The sequence below is a fragment of the Calliphora vicina genome, chromosome 4 (assembly GCF_958450345.1).
Source record: "Calliphora vicina chromosome 4, idCalVici1.1, whole genome shotgun sequence".
Lineage (NCBI taxonomy): Eukaryota > Metazoa > Arthropoda > Insecta > Diptera > Calliphoridae > Calliphora > Calliphora vicina.
Genome location: NC_088783.1, coordinates 72,308,036 through 72,328,798, shown reverse-complemented (window position 1 = coordinate 72,328,798; position 20,763 = coordinate 72,308,036). Strand labels below are relative to the sequence as shown.

At 29.7% G+C, this 20,763-nt stretch overlaps 2 protein-coding genes across 6 annotated transcripts in view; both read right to left on the bottom strand.

Moving 5' to 3' along the window:
* The window catches only part of LOC135959048 (mucin-17), a 66,198-nt gene that overhangs the window by 32,870 nt on the left and 12,565 nt on the right, over positions 1 to 20,763 (bottom strand). The window lies entirely within an intron of this gene.
* Positions 1 to 20,763, bottom strand: part of Pfrx (6-phosphofructo-2-kinase) — a 35,973-nt gene that overhangs the window by 5,624 nt on the left and 9,586 nt on the right. The window contains exon 1 of one of the 4 annotated variants that reach the window (XM_065510049.1): positions 17,143 to 17,823. The exons of 1 other annotated variant lie outside the window; for it this stretch is intronic. The gene's annotated coding sequence lies outside the window, so the exon portion shown is untranslated. Of the gene's footprint in view, positions 1 to 3,416; positions 3,701 to 17,142; positions 17,824 to 20,763 lie in introns of those variants that run through there. 2 more of the 4 variants (XM_065510050.1, XM_065510051.1) reach the window with 2 other exon arrangements.

The following is a 20,763-nucleotide window of genomic DNA, read 5'->3' as shown; positions in this document are numbered from 1 at the left end:
TTTTATTCATAATTGGGCTGATTACGAAAATCTAAGACGATCAAGATATATATCAAGTTCCATGTTGATATCTGGCCGAGAAATAAAGGTTTATATTAATTCAAAACTAAACAAATTATTTTAATGTCCCAACAATATCCGAAATAAGTTTATATCAATACCATTTATACGTTATTTGTAGAGCCTTGCCGAAATCGAATCGAACCTAATATTTGGACTTATCCGAAACAATACTGGTATTTGGCCAAATATATATTATGAAAATCGAATACGATCACGCTATATCCATCATTATATTTTTTTCACTATAGATACTAGAGAGAAGAACCTAATTTAATACCGATACCACAATATTAAAGCGATTGGTGATATTTTTGTCGGGAGTTGTCCATAGATAGTAATTGTAATGTATTAGGTGTGAATTGTTTATAAATACTTATATCAATAAGAAATCTATGTGAAATCCCGGATTATATAGGAGCTATGGCAAATTAAGGACCGATCCTTACAAAACATTCATTTATTGGGTGTATGACTTAAAAATGCGGGATTTACAATAGATGGCGTATCTATTAAACGCGGTTAGTTCTTTTTTGCTTCGAAAATGTCGAATTTTGTACCAACGAATCGTCAAATGCGGGAAGTATTGCTTTACTTCTTTAATTTGAAAAAAAGCGAGAGTGCGAGAGATAGTTTGTGCGGTTGAGTAGTGGTTTTGACACGGAAGACAAAAATCACCCTGCTGGAGGATTCATCCAATCATTTTTGAAGCAAATCATTCTTTTGAAGCGAGCATTGGCCGCTCGGCCACATGTTGCAATACCTTTTAGAAAGGATTTAGAATGAAGAGGTTGGGAAGTTCACCCGCTTTATAGTCCAGACCGTGCCCCGTTCGACTACTATTTGTTTCGATCGATGCAGAACCCTCTCTCTGGCATACGCTTTACTTTGGAACAGAGCATCCGATATTGGATTGATTCGTTCTTGGCCTCAAAATATGAGCAGTTCTCTTGGCTCGTAATCCATATTTTGCCAGTAAGATGGCAAAAATGTTATACCTTTGAATAAATTTATATCGTAAAAATGTTTCAAAATAAAAGCTAAAAATTTGAAAAAATTAAGTCATACACCGAATACTGAAAAATATGGAAATTACAAACAGAACGACGAAGGGTATACAAATGTTGGAACAATATTTTTGGACGTTACAAATATAAAATCGAATTGTCTAATTGGATTCGAAAGAAATCATGTTCGAGTTTCCATGTATAAACCATACAAATTCGAATGATTTTCTTTTCGAATCGAATTACACAATAACCCCCCTGCACAAACCCTCTCAAATATGATGCATAATCGCTTTATAATTGATTCACATTTATTTCTATTTTTATTCAGAAAACTTAACGCCAAATCGGAATGCATCAAATGTTGTAAAATTAAATACGCATATATCAATGTAGGAGGTAAACAATTTATAACTCCAGACAAACAGGTTAATGCAAATTGTTTTTATTTCAATCGTATTAATTTTATCTGTTTTATAAAATTCCAGATTTATATCTATAAAATTGTTATGAAACATTAAAATTTATTTGTTTATTTCGTTAAGAAAAAAAAGAGAAACTACAGCTGCGGACAAAATAATAGCAACACGAAATTCATTTTATTATTGGTCTGTTCAATAACAAAAAACTATTACGAATTATTACAAATTTTCACACAAAAATTTTAAATTTGTATTGAAAAACTTATAACATAATCCACTAAACTTTTAAACAGGAAACAAATTTTTAAAAATTAGATGCAAATTTAACAAGTAAGAGAGCTATATTCGGCTGTGCCGAATCTTATATACCCTTCACCAAATTATACTTCAAAATAAAAATTTTAAATATTTTTAAGTAAACAAAATTTTTTATTTTTTGAAAAAAAAATATTTTTTTTAAATTTTATATTTTTTTTTAAATTTTAAAATTTTTTTTTGTTTTTTAAATTTTTTTTAATATTTAGCGAAAAAAAACTTTTGGTGAAAAAAAATTTGGGTTAAAAAATATTTTTTATACGTCATTGTAAAGGTCTTTGAAATATCTATCATTAGATATACATATTATCTTTACTAATGACTTGGTAATCCAGATATAGGTCAAAAAATAGGTAAAAAATCCATGGTTTCCTGTTTTTTTTCCTTATATATCAGTCATTTGTGGACCTATTTTCTCGATTTTAAATAGCAACTGAGCCGGAAGAATTCCGGAGATATTGATTTATGAATCGTGTATGTAAGTTATTTGGGGGCTTCGGAAAGTTGATTTCAACAGACAGACGGACAGACAAACGGACATGGCTTAATCAACTCCGCTATCTATAAGGATACAGAATATATATACTTTATAGGGTCGGAAATGAAAAATGTAGAAATTACAAACGGAATGACAAACTTATATATACCCTTCTCACGAAGCTGAAGTGTATAAAAAACGACCTAAAAATTAACAAGGACAAATTTGAATCAAGAAACAATTATTATGGTTTGTAATGTTCTTAACGCGATATTATTACTAAAGTAATATATTGTACATTAATGACTTAGTAATCCAGATATGGATCAAAAATAGGTAAAAATAGTCATGTTTTTTTATATCTCAACCATTTGTGGTCCGATTTTTTCAATTTTAAACAGCAACCGAACGTGACTATAGCGTATATATTGATGTATGAATCATGTATGCAAGTTATGTGGGTGCTATGGAAAGTTGATTTCAACATATAAACGGATATGGCTATATCGACATCTCTATCTATAATGATCCAGAATATATATACTTCATGATGTCGCAAATATAAAAAATAGAAATTACAAACGGAATGATAAACTTATATGCGGCTATCAGTGCAAAAGTGGTGTAACCCCAAACTATTTATTTAGTGGTATATATTTAACTTACACCACTTTTGCTACATTACTTTTTTTATATTATGGTCTGAGCATACCAAAAGGTAACTACCCCACTTTTGTATTAGTATTGGTAATGTAAAAGGACTGGTTTACACCACTTTTGCGCTGATGGCCTCATATATACCCTTGCCACTCATGGTGATAGGATAAAATTACTATAGAAATAAACATATATCACGTGTTAATTGCTTTAATGTTTTGTGCTCCTATTATTTTGACCACCACTCTATGTCTTTGTTCGTAACCCTTTGTTCAATTCAAAGAAAAAAAACTGGAAATATTTAATTTATATATTAATTATTGTTAATTTAATAAGTGTTAATATATATATTTTTTTTAATAACAAAAAAGCTTCGCACTAGTAAAATAAAAACTATTTACTGCTGATTTGTATATAGATTAAAACTGCAAGCGAACAAATAAAAAACCCAACTAATTAAATCACTGTTTCACTTACATTTGATAATAAAATTAGTAAACAAATTAATATTAACTAATTTAAATATTATTTACAAAGCACTTAGTATGCATGTATTTGAAATTAAATATATTTTAGATATTTATTTAATTTATTGGAATTTTAAAAAGAATATTCGTTGAAACACGTGGCGTGATGCCCTGCTAAATGTTTATTTGCCAAGTGTCAACTAACAACTAAATAAAAATATTTTAGTCACAACCAGAGAAATGTGCCAGAGAATCGTAAAAAAGTCAAGCTCACAAATAATAGAAATAAAAATAAATAGAAAAAAAGCAAAACAAAAATAAATAAGAAAAATATTGAGTGTGATATTTATAAATATGTGTATTGTTTGTATGTTTTTTTATTAAATATATTTTTATATATAGAAATTTGTTGATCAATCCAGTAAACGCAGGAGGTATAATATAGGGCAGGAAAAATTTTGTGAGAAAATGGCAATACAACAACATTGAATAAAATTTTATAGCAAACGATCACTTTGCTATAAAAATACTAATAAAGCAAATCTACTTGAAAATATTACACAAAAAAAATTAATAAAAAGTCAGCTATAGTCGGCGATATTCTCGCGAGTTTTATTAATTGTATTTCATTTTTGACATAAACTCACACACTTTTAATTTTATTCTTATTTGTCTCAAATGTTTCTTTTTTAAAACCTCAAAATTTATTACACATCAAGTCTCCACATTTTCCCTTTTTATTAAACAATATCTACCAACGCATTTTAGTAATTTTAACAGGGCAAATATAGATACAGCGCAAAGTATTTTTCCCTCTGGAGGTAAATTATATCAACAAAGAGTGAATGTGAATTTCATTAAATCCACAGCAAATAAAAATCTCCCCTGTTCTATTGAATTAGTAAGAATTAATGTAAACTAAAATATATGTTTGAAATTTATGAATTAATGGAAATTTATAAGTTCGAGTATTAAGGCCTGTGTTAAGCATAAAATTCGGTTCAAACAAACAAATTATTTAATAATATTCATAATATACAATAAATTTAGAAAATTACACCAAATAAGTTAATAAGCATGTCTCACATAATGCTTGCAACGTCACAAAGAGCTTTATAAATTTTTTATTTTGGAAATAATTCGGTAGCTCGTGAACGATTGCTGATATCTTAATGGAATTTCACATTGTCTGTGCTAAGATGTTTCCAAATTCATTTGAATAGGAGCTAGTTTAGATATGTTTATATCTACATTTCAGGAGACTCAAAAATTTTATTGAATAAACGGTTCTTTTAAAACCACTGGTTCTATAAATACCGAATTTCTCAGCAAATATTCTAGTTCTGTGTGGAACCAACTTTCAGTGAATGGTCCCCTTCCAAGCTGTGCATTGTTATTTTGGTTTTTGAGAAATAGATAGTGCTACCAGATAGTATTTGTACACATTTGATTTAAATTGTCATTACAGGAATTATATCTACCAGGAGTTTATACCACATACAAACAGTACGACTAAAGAATCACCACAAATAGATGTGATCTTTAGAAAGATCGCCTATTGCGCAAAAATCTTTTTGGAAAGAAGTTCAATCATTTCATCAAAACACATTGTAGTAAACAGTGAAAACCAACGAACATTACGACAAACTTCCTATGGGTCAATCGATATCCTATTGCGATGAAGAATCTTCAAAATAGAGTTTGAAACACCAGCCCACACATGAGTGTATAAATAATAAGGAGAACAGATATAAGATAAAGGGCCGTTTTCTCATTAGGTGATTATCTTTTTTCCCAACGAAAAACTGCAGATTAAAGAAATTTGGTTTTCTCAATGTCTCATTTGCTTCTATTCTGTCGCAAAGCTAACCCGACCTCATCTGCCAATTATTTATATATCGTACAGATAAATTCAATCAGCTGACTGCTGTTCATAGTTTGTGTTTTTGTAAACGAAATTAAATAGATTTTATAAAAAAAAAGTTTAATAGAGGAATTAACATTAATTTTATGGAGGATGAACACGAAGAACATGAGTTCGAAGTGAATGCTGAAAAATTTTATCATACCAGGCCTAACTACCTGGCAGACATGGAGGATAATGAATATTTCAAAAGATTCCGGCTGTCGATGGCCACGTTAAACAGCTGATTTATGTAAACATGTTGTCAATTGAAGGCAGGGTTCCCAACTTTCACATCTATTTTGAGAGGTATTGCCAACTGAAAATAATCTTTTTTGTCGGTATATTGAGAAAAACAAAATTGTTAACGGACAGTTTATCGGCCTAATAAATTTATGTCGACATTTAGTAACAGGCAGTTTGTTGATACATTGAAACGTTTTTTTTCAATATTCTGTAAATTGTTTTAAATAATGCTACTTAAAAGCTTGATAACACTATCGAACGAATAGATAAATCAAATAACAATCCTTGTCCGGAAAACATTCGAGAACAAAAAATATTGCTCGTCATTGGTTATAGATATGTTTATCTCATGTATCTACTTGCTTATTACCTGAGAGCATACATAGGTTAATTCAAAATTATATAATTGACAGATCTTTCCAAATAGGATTAAAGGTTGTGGTTTCTTCAGAGATCTTCAGATCTTTCTGATAATACAGCATTTTTAAGTGAATGCTTAGTAGCATCCGAACATCTACAATATAACATCAATGAAATGGAGAAATGGATACAGAAATGGAGAATAGAACTTAATGCGTCCATTTTATATTAACCTTAAGATGGGATAGTTGTCCCCCAAAACAGATAAATATCAATTCTCGAACATGATCATGTAAGATATCTTGATATTCATCTCAGCTAATATGGATTCACTGAATCTAAACTAACACTAATAAAATTAAAGTCCTTTCAAATAAACTGGTTAAATGGTCCACGATCAGTCCTAGAACTGGACTACAAGATATCTTCTATTAAGCACTTATAAAACCAATATAACAAATAACTATTGGGAAAAGCTTTTTCATCGACAAGCTACAATAAAAAAAGGCAAGACACTTAAGAATAAGAACAGTTGCTCCTTGATACATTTGAAATTGTTACATCCGTAGAGTTCTCAATGTTCATACAATACTCAAAGATATCAAATATTCCAAAAATTACTAGATCATACAAATTTTCTTATAAGGGAATTGCTATCCTTCAAAGAAGAAACCTAGGACCCTGTTTTCGACGGATGCATGGAAAATAAAAATTTTACCAAATAAAATAACAAAAAAGAAATATTGGTCCAACATTTTTTTAAAAAAATCACCCATTTCTGTCATTTATTTCGAAATCTTCTATAAATATTTTAATTCTTAAAAATGTTATACATTTTTTAAAGAAGGCATTACACATTGATCTCACTGATGCCTTCAGAATACATAGCTACCAGTAATTATCTGCATATTGTTATTTTTTCCGATGTTTGGTAATGCAGTAGTCGGCAATGCAGTGACCAAAAACATATTACACACGGCAAGATTCTGTAAATTTTCTGTATGTTGTTGATTTTGAATCCATAAAATTTACTAATGGCAAATATAACATATAAATACATATTTGGGGTATTCACACAGTCTGCTATTAGTCATATTGTCATAATGAGTTACACCAAGAATTTAAATTATGGTGGTTTTCTTCGAAGAAATTCACACAAGAATAAAATTTCTTTGAACTTTAAAGAGAATCCTGTACTACACACAGACTCATAATTGAGTAAACACCAGAGAATTTTTCTATTTTTTTAATATCATGAAAATCATTATAGTCGAACTAAAATCTTTGTTTTTCAGAACCGAATCTATTATTCAACTCAATCTCTAACAAACTGAAAGTTTTAAATTTTAATCGATGGATAGGTTTTAGGATTTTTATTATCTTACTTACTTTTAGGGCTCACTGTAAATTTCAAACTTTGAAGTGAGGTTCTCAATAAAGTACAACTGTTACTACCACCGTGCATATAGTACATATATAATCTCAGAAAAGTTTTCAATGTGCAACACACGAAAATGTGCAATAAATGCAATTGTACGAGTAATTAATTGTTTAATGACAAGTGCAATAACTATACAACGTTTAAATACATACTTATAAAACATATGACTGTTAATTTAAAATAAATAATAACAATTTCACCAACAATAACAACAATGACAAAGAAACGATTAAAAGGAATTTCAAATCGAATTGTATTATCAATCAATTTATTGTTCGAGTTTGAATGATTAAATGCAAAGTACATGTGTTTACATTTATAAAAATGTTTTATTTTTGTGTTTTTTGTTTTGTTATTTAAATAAATCATAAAACACAAGTTTCAATTGTTAATTATAAGAGCCGCCTCAGCAGCGTCATAATATTGCCAATGCTATTTTGTTATAAGTGATAAGAGGTAAAATTTTTTGCATTTAAAGTATCGGAAATGATAAGAAAAGCATTTAAGAGGGTACAAGGTGCCAATGACGACAATTATTAAAATTTACACTTATAAATAAAAACACTTGACTAATAATTCATATGTGTAAATATATAAATTTTATTGAATAATTGTAATATTGATTTATTTAAATTGTATCATTATTAAGGTCAAAAGGTGTATTTGTAATGAAATTCCTTCTTATCTGCTGTTAAAATCCGCATCACGAAATGTACGCCCTTGATTTGATATTCAAAATTATTATAATCGGTTCATAATTGAGAAATCTGTATAGTTTCAAACCAATTTCTAATTTCTATTTTCATCATTTTCTTTCAAATAATTTCAGTAAATTTAATTAAGCTGTTTAAAAGTAAGAAAAATGTAGCAGACTCTTAGGCTGCAGAAATTTTCTAAGTCATCATGTAAAATACAATCTCACATTGTTTAAATCTTATGATCGCTGCCTTTTCTTTTAAAATTAAATTCTCTAATTACTTGTTTTAATACGAGAGTCGTCTTGAATGTTATTACACATAAACTTATGGGATCTACTATAAATCCATTAAAATCTCTTATTTGAATTGAATTTTTTATGTTAAGTTTCCTGTTATATCAAAATATTATCGACCAAATTTTTTAATCTCATCTAATCGAATACTAACCAAAAAAAATTATTAACTTTTTATTAGTATTTGAAAGAAACAAGTGATAAGATAAGAGATCATTCAGATTTTGTTGTTATAAAATTTTGCATTTATCAACTAAATAATAGAAATAAAATAGATTGCGTAATAGTTTTTTATTTAAAAAAAATATATATGAATGTTTATGAGATTTTCCCAAAATTGTTTTAACATCTAGAGAACCGTATTAAATTTGCAATATTTGTGGCTTTTAGCATCTCTGTGCGAAATTTGTGTCAATTCTGTCAAACGCACTAGTGCCGTGACATGTGAAAAGAGCAAATATCACTAAACTTGTGGAACTGTAGCAAAACGTTGATCATTGAAATTTAAGCGAATTAATTTTAATACGATTTTGTAACCAGTATTAAAATATCCAAAGAAAACAAGTTTATTTCTCCTACCTCCGTGACCAAACATGTTAAAACAACAACATCACCTAGATCAAACATGTTAAAGCGACAACATGGTCACAACCTCCGAGGAAGAAATCATGGGATCAGTTCGGTGACATGTGCTCACTGCAACCACATTCCGTAGTCGATCACACGGATTGTTTATCAATGTTGTGGTTCTCCGACAGTCATAATATTGCTGATTTGCGATATATAGTCGATTATGGACCAATAGTTTGCTCAATGAGTGCGGTATACCAACCAATCGATCAACCTCATCATGTTAGGCTCCTATTTTGACTAATGAATATCTAGAAGAGTCAACTGAAGAATGTCTCGTCATCTAATACCCGGCATTTCAGGACCATTATATGTCATGTAGATTTCAGGGCAAGCTGACTGTGTTAATACCAATATTTACTCCGTATACTATGTAAAATCTCAGCAAGTTCGCTACCTTACCCACAACTGAGATCTCAGCCAATTCCCAGCATTACGCAGATGAACTCTACACTGGTTCGGTAATCCAAAAGACACATGCGTATCATTCTGTACGATATAAAAGCCGCCCCTCACACCCACATCTGATTTCGAGCCATCAGTGAAGATCTTAAATGGGTGCTCCTGGAGGGATTGTATACCATCAGTCTTTCCATCCATGTTCGACAGAAATCATGGAGTTCTTCCATACAGCCCAATATGGTTGCATGGCCGAAGTATCTTTGGTTCCACACGAGTAATCGAGTCTAATGGCCGCATTAAAATCAACGCTTTTGGTCATAAGATCATCAGGATGTCAATAAATCATGGCAATGCCTGTAATCATCATTGTCGAGGTATGTAAAGGGTATTTCAACAGGGACGCTACAAAAATAGACCGACAGGGTCAGCAAACGACGCCATATTTTTTGCCGCTCTTTTGACATTTCTCTTCAGTAAGGTTTGCCATTTCATGATGAAATGATATACGACCCAACAACGAGACGAAATTATTAAAATTTACTACCGAAATTCGCAGTCATTGGCCTCAACGTTAAGAGCGAAAAATCATCTTCAGCGATGAGAATCATTTCTGGCTGAATGGCAATCCACACGTAGTCCATGAGTCATCATTGCATTACGGTTTGGTGCGGTTTATGGGCCGGCGGCGGAATTCGGCCGTACTTCCTTCGTGATGATCAAGAATGGGAATCGCTACCGTTCAATGATAACAGAATATTTTTGGTCCCAATTGGATGATATGGACTTGGAGGACATGCGGTTCCAACAGAAGGGCGCCATAAGCCGCACAGCGAATGTCACAATCAATTTATTGGAAACCAAGTTTGGAGAACGTGTTATCTTACGAAATGGTCCAGTCGATTGGTTAGACTATTTCCTGTGGGCTACGTCAAGTCTATGGTCTATGGCAACAAGCCAACGACGACTGATGAACTTCGTTCGAATATCAAACGTGAAATTGCAGCAGTATCGGCCGATTTATGCTTGAAAACCGTCGAAAATTGGGTTCAGAGTCTGGATTTCTGCAAGCGTTCCCGTGGTAGCCATGCAAAAGAAATCGAGTTCCATACATAATGGCATCGAACGTACTTTCACAGGAATAAAGAATTTCATTGATATCCAAACCGTTTTTGTTTTATTTAAAAAAAAACTTTTGTAGCGCTCTTATTAAAAAACCCTTTACAATGATTTAAAATGGTCTACGGTAATTGGATTTGCCTAGAGCTATTCAACAAATAAGCCCACATGTGTAAATAGCGGACTTAGACACTCTCGCCAGTGTGTCCTCATTCCAGGATAACTTCTAGGTACTTTACACTATCGCAGGCGAGGATCCAGAAGTGGTGAAATAGGAATTATTTGCGAGATAGTGTCCACATATTTGCAGATGTACCATAGATGCTTATTGAGGTGAACAATGTGAATGATCATAAATGTCCAAGTGAGATGGCATGTGAGTCTAATATAACAAAATTGATAAGTTTTTGAAGGCCCTAAATAAAAATTTAAAATACATTTTAAACATTTAACACTGCTAATTCACTATGTGAATAACATATTTATTTATTATTTTAATTCCGATTAAATAAGCACATCAAATGAAATTATAGTCCCTAATCACAAATTTTCTAAATCGATAAAGACGGGACCAGGAATACATATAACTTTAACGCTCAGACATATATACAATTTTGCATTAATAAGTTGTATAAATGTATAAGCAAATCACACAACCAACTTTATTGAATCGGCTCATAATGGCCCATAGATCTAAAGTAAATTCTACTTCAGAAAATCTCTATAAATCACATATGTTGCCTATTATATATATTAATGGACATAGCTCCCATTTGAGGCGAAATAATCCGTTCAACATTACAGTGTCCATTTAATAAGGAGGTATTTATATGGAATATAACCATTTAAGGCTTCTTTAAAATAGTAACTGGTGTAACATCACATGGTCGGGCATGTCCAATTATGTTTTTTAAAAATATGTCTTTGAAATCGTATAATATTTTATTATAGTTAAACCAAATTTTTTTGAAACATATGATTCTTTCTGCAAATCTGCCAAATATCTGATAAGAATAAAATTATCTAGTTAAACACAAAATGATAAATCTTTTAACTGATGCTTGAGATTATAATCATAAAATTGTGTTAAACAAAAGTATATATATACACATTTTTTAATTAACATAAAAATATATATTATTTTGTTTATATACAACTATCGTAGTATATAACAAAAACCCAAATAAATAATTAAAAATAATATCAAAACAAAACTGTTTTTTTTTTGTGCCATTCTTTTGTTTTGATAGACAAAATATTTTATAAATATTTGATTTTAAAATGACAGATGATAACAAAAAAAAAATATTAGACATATTTTCCGCTACTTAAGAGCCACACGTTTTAATGAAACATAATTAAATATATTTAAACAAATAAGTCTATTATACACTAGAAGACAAACAAACAAACATCGAAATACATTAAATACACTAATAAATGCTAATTTTTGTATTGTTTTGATATTTAACACTCAGTCTACAACGAAAAACATACAATAGAACTTTTGGAACTTGTACCCCATAGATAAGAATGAAAGAAACATAAATAAATAAATTTTGTATAGAATTTCCAGTTTAGGATTATACTATACAATCGAATCGGAAAATACACCTTAAATTACGCATTTATGTTGAAAGCTGGTAAAATGCCAAATAATGTTCATAATGATAATGTTTTTATTTAAAGAACATCATACATATTTATCAAAATTTGGAATCAAAAAACGTCCTCAGTTGAGCATTTTATATGAAAAATATAATCATGCCAGTGCATATTTGAAATTCATAGCTGACATTGACATTGAACCTTAGAAAATGCGTTGCAGACATCGCAATTTCGGTAAAATTGCATATAGAGTTAATTTTGGGATTTTAATGTCTTAAATTTAAAACAAAAAAAAATGTTATCAGTTTATTCAAACATGTTATCAATTTTGTTAAATATGAAAAGAATTAAACAAATTCTTATCTAAATGTATGACGAAAAGAAATTGCAATACAAATGTAAGAATATTTTAATTGAACAAATTTAATTTATATAATTATTGTATTTTGAGCCCTGTATAATTGTTTAAAAATGCTTTTTTCCACGCTTCCAAAAAAAGATTTATTAATTTTTTCACACAATTCTATAACAATTAAAATTGTTTTTTTGGGATTGATTGCAGCGTTTGCAAAATATTGTCGTATAGTGGAAAGTTTCCAAAAAAAATTAATGGATATTTATAATGATAATAATCAAGTTCCATATAATGAAGTAGAAAGTGAATGAATATTGGAAAAATACCAAATTCAATGTTAGCTACCGTTGCCGCTAAGCTAGCGTTACCCATAAAATATACTTTCAGCTCTATTAACGTTACCGCTAATAACTGCAGTTAACGTTAACGCTATTCTGTAAATAATTAGAAATTCACCCCTATCGTGAAAAACATGTGAAATGTTCCCATGAAATATGCATTTACCTCGAAGGGAAAATTGCTATCGTGATATTCCCATGAACTTTTCATTCACAATAGTTGATTTTGTTCGTAACAGCTGTTTATTGTTTACAAAATTCCATCAAAAAAATTCACAACATGGGGAATTTTTTCACATTAACAAAGTTTATGAACGAAAAACGGAAAAAGGGAACATATTTCATTTGAAATATTGATTCGTGATATTTCAACAATTGAGCTTTTTTATAATACCACTTATGTTAATTTTTTTATTTTTAATTTTTGTAAACTTTATTAATCATTTAAGATATACATATAGACCGAAATTAAAGTTAACGAAATAACCGCAAATGTCGTTACCGAAATAAGCCAAAATACCGTTAGTGCTATATCACCGTTACCGAAATAATCCAAATAAGCGGTACATTTACCTTTTCGAATATGAAGTTAAACTTGATGAAATATTGGAAAAGCATAAAATGTTAATTAACAGTTTGAGAAATCATTGGATAAATGATGCTCTGTGATACATTTTATTTTCGAAATTTTATACAGACCGAACTGAGGTGTTATTGAGTTAGTTGATTTGTATTTAGGTACATGAGTTCGTAATTGAAATGAGTGCCCGACCCCGATCCTACCAAATTTAAAGTTTTTTAATCCGAAACCGAATCGAATGTAATAGTCTGCCAAAAAATCATTATTTGGCATAATCTTAAACCGAAACTTTTCAAATGAACTAAAAACAAAAAAATATTTTAATTTTAGAACAAGTTTCTCCTCATTTTTCGGTGCCACTTGTCAAATATGCTCTAAATCCCTCAAAGAATCGATAAATTTTTCAAAGATAAATTTATTTTTTTTAAAAAAAATCAGATAAATGTGTTGTAGCATATAATAGAGTGGTCTATTGGCTTTATTTTCTAAATGGCTCATGTGAGTGACAAATAAGAACTTTTCAAAATTTGTTTGCAAATCTCATAAATACAATTCACACAAATGGTTTATAACATCTAATAGAGTGGTCCATTGGCTTTTTTCTATGTGGTATACATATATGAATGACAAATTAGGACTTATTCAAATAATCCCAAAATCCTTCAGAGAATGAATGATGATTTTCTCAAATTTAAAATTTGAAAATTATTTAAAAAATCTCACAAATACAATTGAGACAAATGGTTTATAGCATCTGATAGAGTGGTCCACTGGCTTCATTTTCTATTTGGTATACATATATGAATGACAAATATGCCTAAAATCCCTCAGAGAATCGATGAATTTCTCAAACTTAAATTTTAAATTTGTTTTAAAAATCTTACAAATATAATTCAGACAAATGGGATATAACGTCAGATAGAGTGGTGCATTGGCTTCATTTTCTATATGGTCAATATGAGTGATAACCAGGGAAACCGGAAATATGCTCTAAAAAAAGCGTTTTAGGCGCTTTAAATATGCAGTAAAAACTTTAAAATATGCTCTTAAAATTTAAAAAATATGCTCTTAAAAAAACATAAAAAAAAACATTTTTATACATAGATAGAAAATGTTCTTTCGACATCAACTGATATTAAAGGAGCAAATTTAAAAGACAATATTTCTTTAACACTTCGAACGGTTAAGTTTGAATTAGAACTAAAATTTGATATTTAGATGGAGCTATTATTAAAATAGTGCTTATTTTATATTAAAACAAGTAAGAGAGCTATATTGGGCTGTGCCGAATCTTATATACCCTTCACCTAATTATACTTCAAAATAAAAAATTTAAATATTTTTAGGTGAACAAAAATTTTTTTTCAGTTTTTTAATTTTTTGGAAAAAAAATTTTTTTTTTTTAGGTGAACATTTTTTTCAGTTTTTTAATTTTTTGAATAAAAAAATTTTTCGAATTGTTATTTAAAATTTAAAAAAAAATTTCTGTTTTTTAAATTTTTTTTTTGGTGAAAAGCCATCTATTTTTCAATTTTGAATTTTAAACAAAGGAAGTAAAAACCTGTAACACAACAGCGAAAAATAAGTAAGACAAAATTTGTTTTTGATAAACTCAAAATATGCTATTAAACAGTAAAATATGCTCTAAAAACGCAAAATATGACATAAATATGCTCTTAAAACAAATATATGCAAAAATATGTATTTAAGGGTAAAATATGCAAAAATATGCACTAACAAATCGATGCCAAAATTCTTAAATAGTTCTGAAACGTGTAAATATCTTATCCATGTGCTCATTAGACTCACCAGAAAAAACATGCATTTGCATATTTTGGTTTCCCTGGTGATAACTAAGGGCTTGTCCAAATATGACTCAAATCCCCCAGAGAATCGATGAATTTCTTAAAGTTAAAATTTAAATTTTTTTTAAATCTCTGAAATACCATTCAGACAATTGAGTCACAGGGTCCGATAGAGTGATCCATTGGCTTTTTCCAAGTGGTCCATATTAGTAACAAAGAAGCATTTGTCCAAATACGCAAAAAATCTTTCAGAGAAGGGTTATATTCAATTGTAATTTGATTTAGAAATTTCGACAATCTTACAATCTTAAATCCTAAAATTTTTAATTATTCTATCATTATTTTGAAATAATTTGTATTGTTTTTTTAATTTTTGTCAGATGTTGCTAAAAAATATTTAACATATTTAAATATACTAGGATCGTCCAGTGGTCGGAATTTGACCACTTTAAAACCACATTTATGTTAAGAATTTTGAAAAAAAATTTGTATTGTGCACATATAGAGAAAATAAACCTTTAAGCCATATAAGTTTCATCAACATTGGTGGACAATAACATACTTAAAAGTGTACCACAAAAAAACTTGTGGCCTATTTATATATAAAATGTGTAATACTTAAAAATGTCGTTACGTCATAACATGTCTAGTTTTGATTCCCCCATTACTTAACATTTTTTAACATTAATATTTGTTTGAAAAATATTCTACATCATTAATATTCACTATATTTATTCATAATGCCCTGCACTGTATATCAAATATGTAAATATAAAAAAAGCCCCTCTAACATCACAGCAAACAATACAAACATTCCTAAAGATGTATCATTTATAAAAAAATATTTATTTTACCAGAAAAAAAACCCCGTAATATCTATCGTATCATTAAAAATTTTATGCTTAAAACTGCATAATTAATTTTCAACAGAAAAAAAAAGAAATGTGTCAATTTTAAATATACTTTCACATCAGCAGGTTTCTTATATTTTTTTGCAATTAATATAATTAAATTATATGAAAGCCAAAAAAAAAGAAATATATTTTTTGCCATAATCAACAAGTTTTACAAAATATGTATGGGGTTTTCAACATATTGCGCTGAGTAAAGAAATCAGTTTATAAAAAAAAATAAAAATAACAAGTAAGAAAGTATGGTCGGTCAAGCCCGACCATATAATACCCTACACCAAGTAAATGAGTAAAAATATTTTTCTTTAACCAATAATTTATATTCATGAGTGATTTTCGGAAGTGGGCCTTATATGGGAGCTATGACCAATTATGGACCGATCGCCTTGAAATTAGGTCGTGTGATTTATGTCTATATTAAATTTAACTATGTTGAATTTTGTGTGTATACCAACATTTTTAAGCGATTTATGCACGTTAAAGTGATTTTCGGAAACGGGTCTATATGGGAGCTATGACTAATTATGGACCGATCGTAACAAAATTTGGTGACATGAATTTTGTATATATAGAACTTATTTGGAGCGAAATTTGTGTAGATATATAGATAAATTAGACATTTATGACCGATAAAGTCAAATTTCGAGGGGACTTTGTATGGGGGCTAGGTGAAATAATGGACCGATTTCAGCTAGTTTCAATAGGCTTGGTCCTTGGGCCGAAGAAGTAATATGTACCAAATTTGATCGAAATATCTTCAAAATTGCGACCTGTACTCTGCGCACAAGGTTTACATGGACAGCCAGCCAGCCAGCCAGCCAGCCAGCCAGCCAGCCAGCCAGCCAGCCAGCCAACCAGACGGACGGACGGACGGACGGACGGACGGACATCGTTTAATCGACTCAGAAAGTGATTCTAAGTCGATCGGTATACTTTAAGGTGGGTGCTAGACTAATATTTTTGGGCGTTACAAACATCTGCACAAATGCATAATACCCTCCCCACTATGGTGGTGTAGGGTATAAAAACGAAAAGTAAGTATATAATTACCACAAAATGTTCATAATTCATAAGACAACAATTTATAGGTGAATTAAAAAAAACAATTATTTTACAGCTTCAACAGTTTTGTTAAATAATAACTGACTGGCACCCGCCGGTTGGCATTAAATGCCACTTTAACCGGAGGGCCACTAAATTTTAGTCAAACACACACGTCTCAAACACCTTACACGTTTAGTTCTCTCTCTCTCTCTTCTCACTCTCTTTGTTGTAATTTGCACAATAACTTATGTGTGGGTAAAACAAAAATTTGTAGAAATTACAAAAATGTTTTTCTTTTTTTAGTTTTATTTAATTTTTTTTTATTTCTATAATCAAAAGCGTTAACGCGAAACGAAAACAAATGTTTTATTTCATGTAAATATTGTTTGGTTTTCTTTTATATCCGGTATAAGAGAAAATGTTACAACAACTGAACGATTTTAAGAACAGACCGTTTGTTTGTGCCAGACAATTTACATTTACACACCAACGACGGACGACACGACGACAACGCGAATCGTCAGCAACACAGATGGTAGTTGTTATTGTTTTCTTTTTTCTTTAGCGCAGTGTAGAAAAGTGTTGTTTTAAACACTTTGACAGCCAAAACAAGAATGAATACAAAAAGGCAAATATATGAAATACTTAAGAAAGCAGTTAGTTATTCACATACATATATGTACATATATATATATTCGCAACGATCGGGTCCCGACCCATCTCTTTATCTGCCTGACCGTCTGAGTGTGTTGTATTTTATTGCATGCATGCGTCGTCGTCGTCCGCGTCTACCACTGATTTTCTATTGAATGATTGTATAAAACAAAAACAACAATACAAAAAAAAGAAGCGAAAATAAAACAACAAAAGCAAACCATCGTAAATCTCCAACTACTACAAAAATAATGGTTATGACTCTGTAATAACTAAAATGGCAAGACGATGTTGCCAGAGAAATGGGTAAAGTTCCCCATACATATGTATATTACAATAACTAAATTTGTAATAAATACATAAATAAACTATTCAATCATATAAACAATACAATGGAAACTTTTCCAAATATTCAAAATACAAAAATATTCTTAAGATTTTTTTTTATTTTTTTAGCATTTCATTAATATATACATTTATTTAATTAAAGAGTGAGTCAGAAAAAACTTATACTTGTATTAAGTTAAATAAAAGTTAAACCGCTCAATAAAAAATATGTAAATTTATTCAAATATTGTACAAATTCATTAAACATTTATAAATTTATCCACTTTTTCCGGAAATCCTCCTATTAAAGATTTTATAGTTGCTTCCGTTATTTTAATTTTTTTTTTAAATTAAAATTTTTTTTTTTTTAAATTTGTTTAAATTTGTTTAAATTTTGACTCATTGTAGTTTCAACTTACTATGGTCTTATATACGTCGTTGCAAAGTTCTTTGAAATATCTATCATTAGATTTCCATATTATCTATACTAATGACTTAGTAATCCAGATATACATAGGTCAGAAATAGGTCAACTCATGGTTATCCTGGTTTTTCTTCATATCTCTGCCATTTGTGGACCGATTTTGCTGATTTTAAATAGGAAACTTCTCGAAAGCATGTCTGACAGAATTATTGAAGATTTGGATCCCGATGATATCTAGGGTCTTCAGAAAATTTATTTCAATAGACAGAAAAACGGACATGGCTTAATCGACACCGATATATATAAGGATCCAGAATATATATACTTTATAGGGTCGGAAAATTATATTGTGGAAATTACAAACGGAATGACAAACTTATGTATACCCTCCTAACGAAGGTGAAGTGTATAAAAATTATAATTTGATGGAGCAAGGATAAGTTTTGGCTGGAATAGTGTGTAAATTATTCCTATTAATCATTTCGCTCATTGCGATCAAAAGTTATGGTTGGTTTAAAGTTTAAACAAAATCTTAAAAATAAAGACGTATGATTAATATTATTTATTACCTACATCACATTTATATTTATCATACGCTCTATAAACAATATTTATACATAATACATCATGTAAAGTGACAAAAAATGGTGATTTTTTTGAAATTTTTGTATGCGGACCTCCCCAGGGGATTCCAATGGGGTTGCCACTAACATGGGTGTGTCGGCCCTCCAAAGTTAGTGGGGGTCGGTCATACATTTAGACTCGATTGGGGCATTTTAAATGGGTCAAAGTGGGATTTTTCAAAATTTGACCTTTGGGTCAAAATAAGGAACATCAGAATTCATTTTAGAGATATGGTTTCTTGGGCAAAGTTTCTTATTTTGATACATGTCACTTGAGCAATTTTTAAATCGACCCGCCCGCCCTATTATACATACATATAAGGGGAATTTCATGTCAAGTGAACCAACTTTTGAAATCGATGTCTTCCGATCGGGATGAAATTTGCACCAAGGTTAGCTCTATTGGATAGTAACTCAGACACAATTTTTCAACAACATCGGTCGAGAACTCTCTGAGTTATAGGGGGTAAAATTTTGACAATTTGGTCAAACAGGGGTTTTTTCTTATCCATGTAACTTATTACCTATTGTTCTTAGCAAAATGTGTCCCAAATAGTATAGATAGCTATTTCTTCGATCTTTCGAAAAAAAATATTTAAAAAAAAAAATAAAAAATTTTTAATATTTTTTTTCCGAAATCATCTTTAATCTTTTTTTTAGGTCAAACAAAAGCTTAGATATTATCCTTGAAGACCCTTTTGGTCGCTTAGTGGGATGCGAGTGGAATATCTATCAAAATAAATATTTTTTAACTCAAGACTTACAATTTTTGACTTTTTTTTTTGCAAATACGATTTTTTTTCCAAATGGGCCCTTTTTTTAAAATTTTTTTTGTAGTCAAAAGAAAGCTTAGGTCCATTCCTTTAAGATATTTTTAGTCCCTTAGTGGGATGCGAGTGGGATATCTATCAAAATAAATATTTTGTAACGCAAGACATACAATTTTTTAATTTTTTTTTGCAAAATCAAAATTTTTTTCCAATATGGGCCCTTTTTTAATTTTTTTTTTTTGCTCAAAAGAAAGCTTAGGCCTATTCCTTTAAGATGGTTTTGATCGCTTAGTGGGATGCGAGTGGGATATCTATCAAAATAAATGTTTTAACACAAAAATTGTATGTCTTGAGTTACAAAACATTTATTTTGATATATATCCCACTCGCATCCCACTAAGCGATCAAAACCATCTTAAAGGAATAGGACTAAGCTTTCTTTATAGCAAAAAAAAAAATTACAAAAAGGGCCCATTTTAAAAAAAAGTCAAAAAAGTTTTTGATTTTGCCAAAAAATCAAAAATTGTATATCTTGAGTTACAAAATATTTATTTTGATAGATATCCCACTCGTATCCCACTAAGGGACCTAAAATATCTTAAAGGAATGGACCTAAGCTTTCTTTTGACTAAAAAAAATTTTTTAAAAAAGGGCCCATTTTGAAAAAAAATTCGAATTTGCAAAAAAAAAGTCAATAATTGAATGTCTTGAGTTACAACATTTTTATTTTAATAGATATCCTACTCACATCTTCCTAAGTGACAAAATAGGTCTTAAAGGAAAAGACCTAAGCTTTCTTTTGAGCAAAAAAAAATTTTTAAAAAAAGTC